The 9,527-nt window shown below is 38.2% G+C and overlaps 1 pseudogene; it reads right to left on the bottom strand.

The window, feature by feature from the left end:
* Window positions 1-8,871: 8,871 nt before the first annotated feature.
* LOC124511530 (U6 snRNA-associated Sm-like protein LSm3) lies at window positions 8,872-9,186 on the bottom strand (annotated as a pseudogene).
* Window positions 9,187-9,527: the final 341 nt, after the last annotated feature.

A 9,527-nucleotide genomic window follows, 5' to 3' on the forward strand; every position in this document is an offset into this window, starting at 1 on the left:
TTCCCTTACGTACTCAGAGATCTCAGTATTTCGGATTGCTCAGCTACCACAGGGTAGTTGCCTCTACCTAACTTTCCGTGATTAAGGAAGAAAAAGCAGACATCCCAACCATTGGCGGGTGGGACTCGAGGGGTGGGCCTGGTAAACAGGAAGAGGTGTGGTCCCGGAAGTCTCTGGACCTCCGGTGTTTCTCTCTGGTCAAGCTTGGAAGATCGGGGTCATCACCCGTTGGCTCCTGTACCTTTTAGCCCCGCCCCTCACTTTCCTTCGCCACACCCCCCACCCCCATCCAAACGATCTGTCTGCTGGAAGCTTGGTGCTATTGAGTTGGGTAAGGTGAAAATCAGCGGAGGCAGTCGTCTTCTCATGATCAAATAGTCTTGAGTTTTAAACCCCCTTCCTTTTGGGGACGCAGGTGTTCATCCTCCCTTCTGCCTCCCCATCCAGTTCTCAGCTTTGGGAATAGAACCTGCGTGGGGGAGGGGATTGAAAAGTAGGGGCCTACCGGATAAACGGATAGGAGTGGAATGACGATCTTGGGGTGTCTCCTCCCACTCTCAATTTTTATATTCTCCAGCTACTTGTTGAATGTCCTTTGGTACCTAACTGCAAGGTGGTTTGCAATGCGAATATCTCACACTGCTGTAGGGGCTCCTGATTAGAGATAGACCAATTTCTATCATAGACTCCTCTTTACTAGATAGCTCTGGGGATCCTACTGTCGAAAGTCGAGTTTCATAGCACCCTTGCGTGTGATGAGCAGTTTCTTTAGCACTGCTCTTGGGAATCTCCGGCCTCATTAGACAAAAATGGAGCCCCGTCCCTTGGTATGGTACCTTATATGAGAATGGTATGAGACACAGCTATTGTCATCCTTAATTTTCATCAGGAGACCCAGAAGAAAGAGGGGTTTACACGATGAGTCAGAGTAGCCTGATACAGATTCTTGCTGTGGCTTCTGGCCCTTCTATTTCGGAAATGTTCAAACATATGTAAAAGAATAACTCAATGAATTCCTTTGTACTCATCACCCATCTCGTGACCAACTGGCGACCAGTCTGGTTTCAACTTACCTCCTCCCACTGAAAGCCTCCCCATTATTTTGAAGCAGATCCCAAATTTATCATTTCATCTGTAGGTATGTCCATACATATCTGTAAAACATAAGAACCCTTTAAAAACAAAACCTGACAAGGGGCACCTGTCAGTTGAGCGTCCTACTTCAGCTCAGGTCCTGATCTCCTGGTTTGTGAGTTCGAGCCCCATATAGGGCTCTCTGCTGTCTGTGGGGAGCTCGCTTCCAAACCTCTCTCCCCCTCTCTCTGCCCTTCCCCTGCTCACTCTCAAAAATAAAAAATAGACATTTAAAAAATCCCCACAAACACCTGACAAAACTATTATCACACATAAAATAAATAACAGTACTTTTTAATACCATCAAATATCCAGTCAGTAGTTAGATTTTCCTGGTTGTCTCATATATATATATATATATATATATATATATATATATATATATATATATATATATATATATTTCCTTTTTTTTCTGGTAGCTTTATCTTTTTTAACAGCTTTCTTTTTAACTTTTTTTTTTTTTACGTAATTTCTACATCCAAGGTGGGGTTCAGCTTATGACCGGGAGATGAAGAGTCACATACTCTACTGACTGAGCCAGCCAGATGCCCCTTAACAGCTTTGTTGAGATGTAATTCACCTACCATACAATTCACACATTTAAAATGTACAATTCAGTGGCTTGTAAAGTATGGCAGGGTTGTGTACCCATCACCACAGTCTATTTTAGTACATTTCGTTACCCCCAAAAGAAACCCCCCTCCCTTTTGCTGTCACCCCAAATGCTTCAGCCTCCAACCTCAACCTTAGACAACCACTAATCTACTTTTGTTTCAACAGAGTTGCTTTTTCTGGACATTTCATATAAATGAGATCATACAATACATGTAGTCCTTTGTGACTGGCTTTCACAGAGCATAATATTCAAGTTTCATCCCTGTATAGCATATTATCAGTATTTTATTTCTTTTTATCGCCGAATATTCCATTGTATTGATATACTACATTTTATTTATCCAGTTGATGGACATTTGAGGTTGTTTCCACTTTGGGGCTATTATGAATAATGCTGTGATGAATATTCATGTACAATTGGGGGGGGACATATGTTTTTCTTTCTCTTGGCAGATACTTAGGAGTGGAATTGCTGGATCGTGTCCCAACTCTGTTTCACTATTTGAGAGACTGTCTCAGAACTTTTTTAGATTGTTTGAATCATCATCCAAGTAAAATTCGTATGTTGTAATTTGTTGCTGTATCCATTAAGAATCTTTTGGGGTACTTGGTGGCTCAGTTGGTTAAGAGTCAGACTCTTGATTTTGGCTCAGGTCATGATCTCACAGTTCGTGGGACTGAGCCCCATGTCAGGTGGCACGCTGACAGTACAGAGCCTGTTTGGGATTCTCTCCTACTCTCTCTCTCTGCCCCTCCCTGCTCAATAAATAAACTTAAAAAAATTTTTTTTTTTAATCTTTGTTTATTTTTGAGAGAATGCGTGTGAACAGGGGAGGAGCAGAGAGAGAGGGAGACACAGAATCTGAAGCAGGCTCCAGGCTCTGAGCTGTCAGCACAGAGCCTGATGCAGGGCTCAAACTCACGAACTGAGATCATGACCTGAGCCGATGTTGGACACTCAACCGACTGAGCCACCCAGGTGCCCCTAAATAAACTTTTTTTTTTTTAAAGAATCTTTTGAGAGAGGGAGGCAAACCAGAAGAGACTCTTTTTTTTTTTAATTTTAATAAAATAGTTTTATTTAACCCAAGATTGCCAAAACATCATTTGAACATGTGACCAATATAAAAATCGAGACATTTTATATTCTACTAAGTCTTCAAAATCCAGTGTGTATTTAAAACTAATAAGCACATCTCAATTTTAACACTAAATTTTTACCAGAAAATATTTGATCTGTATTTAAATTTCCTAAAATCCACATGTGAAAAAGTAGATTCACATATCCAGGTTGTTCTAAACATACTTAAAAAGTTCTCTAGTAACTGAATCAAGTAGAAGTTTTTAAATTATATTTAAATTAGTTAAAAAGTCACTTTCTTAGTCACACCAGCTACATTTCAAGTGCTTGTGAGCTACATGTGACTAGTGACTGTTAAGTCTATACTGTTAAGTAATATACCTTCTTGTATATTACTATCTACTTATTATTTCTATTTAGCTTTTTATCACTTAAAACAAATCTGAACCTTTTAAACTTTATCTATTTTGTTGGTTATGTATATATTCCAGTGGTTAATCTGATTTTGTGCCAAAGAGACTCTTAAATACAGAGAAAAAACTGAGGGTGTTTGGGAGTGTGGGGGAGAGGGGAAAATGGTTACGGGCATTGAGGAGGACACTTGTTGGAATGAGCATTGGGTGTTGTATGTAAGCCAATTTGACAATAAATTATATTCATAAAAGAAGAATCTTTTAATCTATAGATCTCCTGCCCTTTTTTTCCCCCTCTGCAATATATTTAGTGATGAAACTGGGTTATTTGTCCTGTAGTTTCTAACCATCTGGAATTTGCTGCTTCCCTCCCTGTGGTGTCATTTAATATGTTCTCTGTTCCCTGGCTTTCTTATGAATTGGTAGTTAGGGCAAGAGGTTGATTCGTTTTAGGGTCAGTATTCTGTCAAGAATACTTCATGAATGATTTCATATGCTTCTGTCAGGAGGCAAAAACTCTCTGGATGTTCTCTCTTTTTGTCATGTGAGCAGCCATGAATAGTCATTGTCTAGATACACATATTCATTAGAGATTATGAAATGGTGGTATTCCAGCTTTATCATTCCTTTTTTTTTTTTTTTTTTAGCTGGAATACTTCTAGAAAGAGAAACTTCCCTTTACCAAACATTTGTTGCCCTGGTATACAGTTTGTATGAGGAAAGCAGAATAAACTTTGATTCTTTCCTCTCATTTGCCAGCTTAAAAAATGAATTTATTGCCTAATACTCTGCAAAAATGGTCATTGAGTTTTTTCTTTTTAGCATCTCTCCGGACTCATAGATTTACATATATTTGATGTATTTCCATCCATTGCAGCTATTCTTTTTTAATTTTTAAATGTTTTTTTAATGTTTATTTATTTTTAACAGAGAGAGAGAGAGCGAGCATGAGTGGGGGAGGGGCAGAGAAAGAGGGAGACACAGAATCCGAAGCAGGCTCCAGGGTCTGAGCTGTCAGCACAGAGCCCGATGCGGGGCTCAAACTCACAGACTGTGAGATCATGACCTGAGCCAAAGTTGGACGCTCAACCGACTGAGCCACCCAGGCGCCCCTATTCTTTTTTAATTTTTAAATTTTTTTAAAATTTATTTTTGAGAGAGAGAGAGAGAGACAGAGACAGAGCATGAGCAGGGGAGGGGCAGAGAGAAAGAGGGAGACACAGAAGCCAAAGCAGGCTCCAGGCTCTGAGCTGTCAGTACAGAACTCAACGTGGGGCTCAAATCCGTGAACCATGAGATCATGACCTGAGCTGAAGTCGGCAACTTAACCGACTGAGCCACCCAGGCGCCCTTGCAACTATTCTTATTGATGCTCAAATCATCTCATTTTTGGCACATGGAAGCATCTTCAGTTTGACTCCGTCCTTTTGACAAGACCACAGAAGTATATAATAATTTCTTTGATTTCTGGTATGACCTTCTGGTCTAGGATTAATTTGTACATTTCATACCCAGCTCTGAAATCTGCTATTTTTCTAAGGATACTTAGTTCCTTTTGATGGGAAGTGGTATTTAGAGATCACAATTTTGTGCTAGGGGTGTTCATTGCTACCACATTGCTCATTGTTTCTAGGTCTTTTCAATGGATAGAGCTAGGAAGTAGTCTTCTAAGGTTAAATACATCATAAATTCATACTTATTTTTTCAATTCAAATTCAGGATTATAGGGTTTTTACTTAGCTTCTCAGATCTTACATTTACATATTTTCCTGTCATGTGGTCTGATGCTCTTGATGTTTCTCAGCTAGAAGTTGGTACCCACAAGCCCTCACACTCATTGTTTCCCAAATTGAACTCATCATTGTCTCTATCAATGTTCGCATCCCCAAACCTACAAATCCACCTGTGTTCCCACCTAGGGAGCAGGGTAGGTGGACCTAGAGCCTAGGCAGGCAAATTGAGGCAAAACATGTTTTAGGACTCTGGGTGGTAGGGTTTGTAGACCTCTAATATGGAAATGTCCACATGTCCCGTCACTGGTATAGGTGTCCAGGGCAGCAAGACTAGTCCCAGACCCAGTGACTGGTAGAGTGTTGTTGCAGTCTCTGTCTTGAGCAGCTTCTTGGCCTGGTAAGAAGAATATAGCATTTAGAGACAAAGAAATCTGTGTGTGTTTGTTTATTATATCAAACCCTTAGGTAGTTCCATGACCTTTAGCAAGTCACTTTCCTTCGTCTTAGCTTTCTTATCTGTCAAATGGAGACGGGGAATTAATCCCACAGATTTCTTGGAGAAACTAATTTTTTAATATTCTTATTTTATTATTTTTTAAAGTAATCTCTACACCCAACACAAGGCTCGAACTCACAACCTTGAGATCAAGTGTCATAGCCCTACTGACTGAGCCAGCCGGGTGTCCCAGAATGTCATTTAAATGCAGTCATGCTGATGGGGCGCCTGGGTGGCACAGTCGGTTAAGCGTCCGACTTCAGCCAGGTCACGATCTCACGGTCCGGGAGTTCGAGCCCCGCGTCGGGCTCTGGGCTGATGGCTCGGAGCCTGGAGCCTGTTTCTGATTCTGTGTCTCCCTCTCTCTCTGCCCCTCCCCCGTTCATGCTCTGTCTCTCTCTGTCCCAAAAATAAATAAACGTTGAAAAAAAAAATTAAAAAAAAATAAATAAATGCAGTCATGCTGTATGTAGCCTTTTGAGTCTGGTTTCTTTCATTTTGCATAATATGTATGAAATTCATGGATGTTGTTCATTGTATCAATATTCCCTGTTCTTTTTTTACTGCTAATATTGCATTCCATGAATGTACCGTTTATCTTTTATTCAGTAATTGAAAGACACGTGGGTTTTTCCAGTTTGGGCGATCATGAATAAAGTAGCTATAAACATTGGCATACAGGTTTTTGTGAACAAAACTTCTTGGGAAAATACCTAGGAGTGGTACTGCTGGGTTATATGGAAAGCATATGTTTAACTTTTTTAAGAAACTGTGACTCTTTATGGCTATACCATTTTGTATTCCATTTTTTCCAATTTTCTTATTGTGGTAAAATACATATAAAACTTAAACCATCTTAACCAGTTTAAAGTGGGATTAAATACATTAATAGTTTTTACAACCGTCACTACCATCTGCCTCCATATTTCCTTCATCCTGTAAAACTGAGACTGTGTACATTACACAATAAATCCCTATTATTCCACCCTCCACAGTCCCTAGCAATTACCATTCTACTAGTGTTTGTCTCCATGATTTTGATCATTCTAAGTACGTTATGTAAGTAGAATCATGCAGTCTTTGTCTTTTTGTGACTGGCTTATTTCACTTAGTATAATCCTCAAGGTTCATCCATGTTGTAGCATATGTCAGAATTTCCTAATTTTTTAAGGCTGTATAATATCCCATTATATTGATATACTGCATTTTGCTTATCCATTTATCCCTCAGTGGACACTTGGATGGCTTACATATTGTAGCTATTGTGAATAATGCTGCTGTGAACATGGGTGTAGAAAAATATCTTTGAGACCCTGCTTTCAGTTATTTTGAGTATATAACCGGAAGTATAAATGCTAAATCATATAGTAACTGTGTTTTTAATTTTCTGAGGAATTGCCGTACTGTTTTCTGCACAGCAGCTGTACCATTTTTCAGCCACCAACAGAGCATAGGGGTTCCAATTTCTCCACATCCCCACCAATACTTGTTCTTTTCTTTTTTTCCTTTTTTTCTTTTCTTTTTTGTACACTAGACATATTAACGAGCGTGAGATAGTGTCTCATCATAGTCCTTTGCCCATTTTTGAATCAGATTGTAGAATTCTCTATATATTCTGGATATGAATCCCACATCAGGTATATGATTTCACAAGTATTTTCTTTTATTCTATGGGTTTCATTTTGACTCTGTTGGCATTATCTTTTGATAAGTGAATTGGAACATTTTTTCATGATATCTAACTTATTTATATGTTTTTTTGTTGCCTGTGCCTTTGGTGTCATATCCAAGAAATCATTGCCAAATCCAATGTCATGAAGATTTTTCTCTATGTTTTTTTCTAATAGTTTTACAGCTTGAGGTCTTATATTTAGGTCTTTGATCCTTTTTGAATTAATTTTCATATGTGGTATTAGATAAGGGTCCAACTTCATTATTTTGCACGCAGATATCCAGTTTTCCCAGCACCATTTGTTGGAAAGACTATTCTTTTCCTATCAGATGGTCTTGGTGCCATTGTCAAAAATCATTTGACCGTGTATGCAAAGAGCTCTCCATTCTATTTTATTGGTTTATATGTCTGTCTTTATGCCAGTACCACAGTGTTTTGATTACTGTAGCTTTGTGTACTAAGTTTTGAAATCAGAAAGTATGAGTCCTTCATCTTTTTTCTTCTTTTTTTAAAAATTAAACTAAATTATTTTTATTTTTATTTATGAGAGAGAGAGACAAAGCATGAGCAGGGGAGGGGCAGAGAGAGAAGGAGACACAGGATCCAAAGCAGACTCCAGGCTCTGAGCTGTCAGCACAGAGCTTGATGTAGGGCTCGAACTCACAAACCGCAAGATCATGCAGCTGCCTCTTTGTTCTTCCTTTTTAAGATTGTTTGGGGTGGGGGACAAAAAAAAAAAAAAAAGATTGTTTGGCTGTTCAAGATCCCTTGAGATTCCATAGGAATTTTAGGATGGAAATTAAAATTTCTATTTTTAAAAAGTCACTGGGATTTTGATAGGGACTGCATTAAATCTGTAGATTACTTTGGATAGTATTAACATCTTAAAAACATTGTCTTCCAGTTCATGAATATGAGATGTTTCTCTTTATTTATGTCTTCTTTAATTTCATTCAGCAATATTTTATAGTTTTCATTGGATAAGTGTTTCACTTCCTATTGTGTTAATTTCTAAATATTTTATTCTTTTTGATGCTATAGTAAATAGAATTGTTTTCATAATTTCCTTTTCAGATTATTAGCTGTCTGTATACAGAAATGCAACTGATTTTTGAGTGTTGACTTTGTATCCTGCTACTTTGCTGAGTTCATTTATTAAACTTTTTTTAATAAAATCATTAGATTTTGAACATAAAATATCATACCATCTATGAACAGAGATAACGTTACTACTTCCCTTACAATTTGGATGGCTTTTTAAATTATTTATTTATTTATTTTTGGGTGATCACATTTATTGAAAGGGTTGGAAAAAAATTGAATGCACTTTAGTGTAAGAATTTTTGAGTTATCTGCAAATCAACTCATTTCAGGAGTGGAAGGATCCTTGGTCATTTCTTAATATCAAAATTTACACAGGTTTCTCTTTTGAATGTCTTCTACATTTAAAGAGGCAATCGTACAAAGTCTTCCATATTCCATACGTGATAAATTCTTTGTTTCAGCCAATTCTTTTAAAAAAAACTTTATGTTTATTATTTATTTTTGAGAGACAGAGTGAGAGTGGGGAGGGGCAGAGAGAGGGAGACACAATCTGAAGCAGGCTCCAGGCTCTGAGCTGTCAGACCAAACCCCGATGCAGGGCTTGAACCCACAAACTGTGAGATCATCACCTGAGCCGAAGTCAGCCGCTTAACCTATTGAGCCACCCAGGCACCCCTGTTTCAGCCAATTCTTAATGGAGGGCAACTAGTACAACATCTCCTGGGACAAAGAACATCAGAATATTCCATTTTGTGTATATACATACACACACACATATCTTTGTATGTTTCCTCATCAATTTCTATGGTAATCACAGTTTCTTCCACATCTCTCAACATTGTATTTACATCCTGATCATAAACATGTAGTCTTCCTTGAAACTCTCTGTTGTTTCTCATTTTCATATAAATTCACTCATCAAGGCCAAGCCTGATGAGATCCAGGGCTCTTCTACAAGTGCTGGTAGTTTGTTGATGGTCCACATCGTCTGCCATGTTTCAAACCCTGAACCCTTTCCCCTGGATGCCTTTTACTTCTTCTTGCCTAAGTGCTCTGGTCAGAACTTCCAGTACTGTGGTGAGTAGAATGGTAAAAAGAATGAATAGAATAGAATGGTGAAAGTGAGCATCCTTGCCATATTCCTGATCTTAGTAGGAAAGCCTTCAGTCTTTCACCAGTAATGTTTACTGCAGGTTTTTCATATATGACTTTTATTATGTTGAGGTAGTTTCCTTCTGTTACTAGTTTGTTGAATATTTTATGAAATAATGTTGAATTTTGTTAAATTCTTTTTATGCATCTATTGAGATGATCATGATTTTTAGCTTTCATTCTG

This window comes from Lynx rufus, unplaced genomic scaffold, assembly GCF_022079265.1.
Source record: "Lynx rufus isolate CCGP_SWC_20201006 ecotype Redwood Valley unplaced genomic scaffold, mLynRuf1.p SCAF_16, whole genome shotgun sequence".
NCBI classification, from domain to species: Eukaryota; Metazoa; Chordata; class Mammalia; order Carnivora; family Felidae; genus Lynx; species Lynx rufus.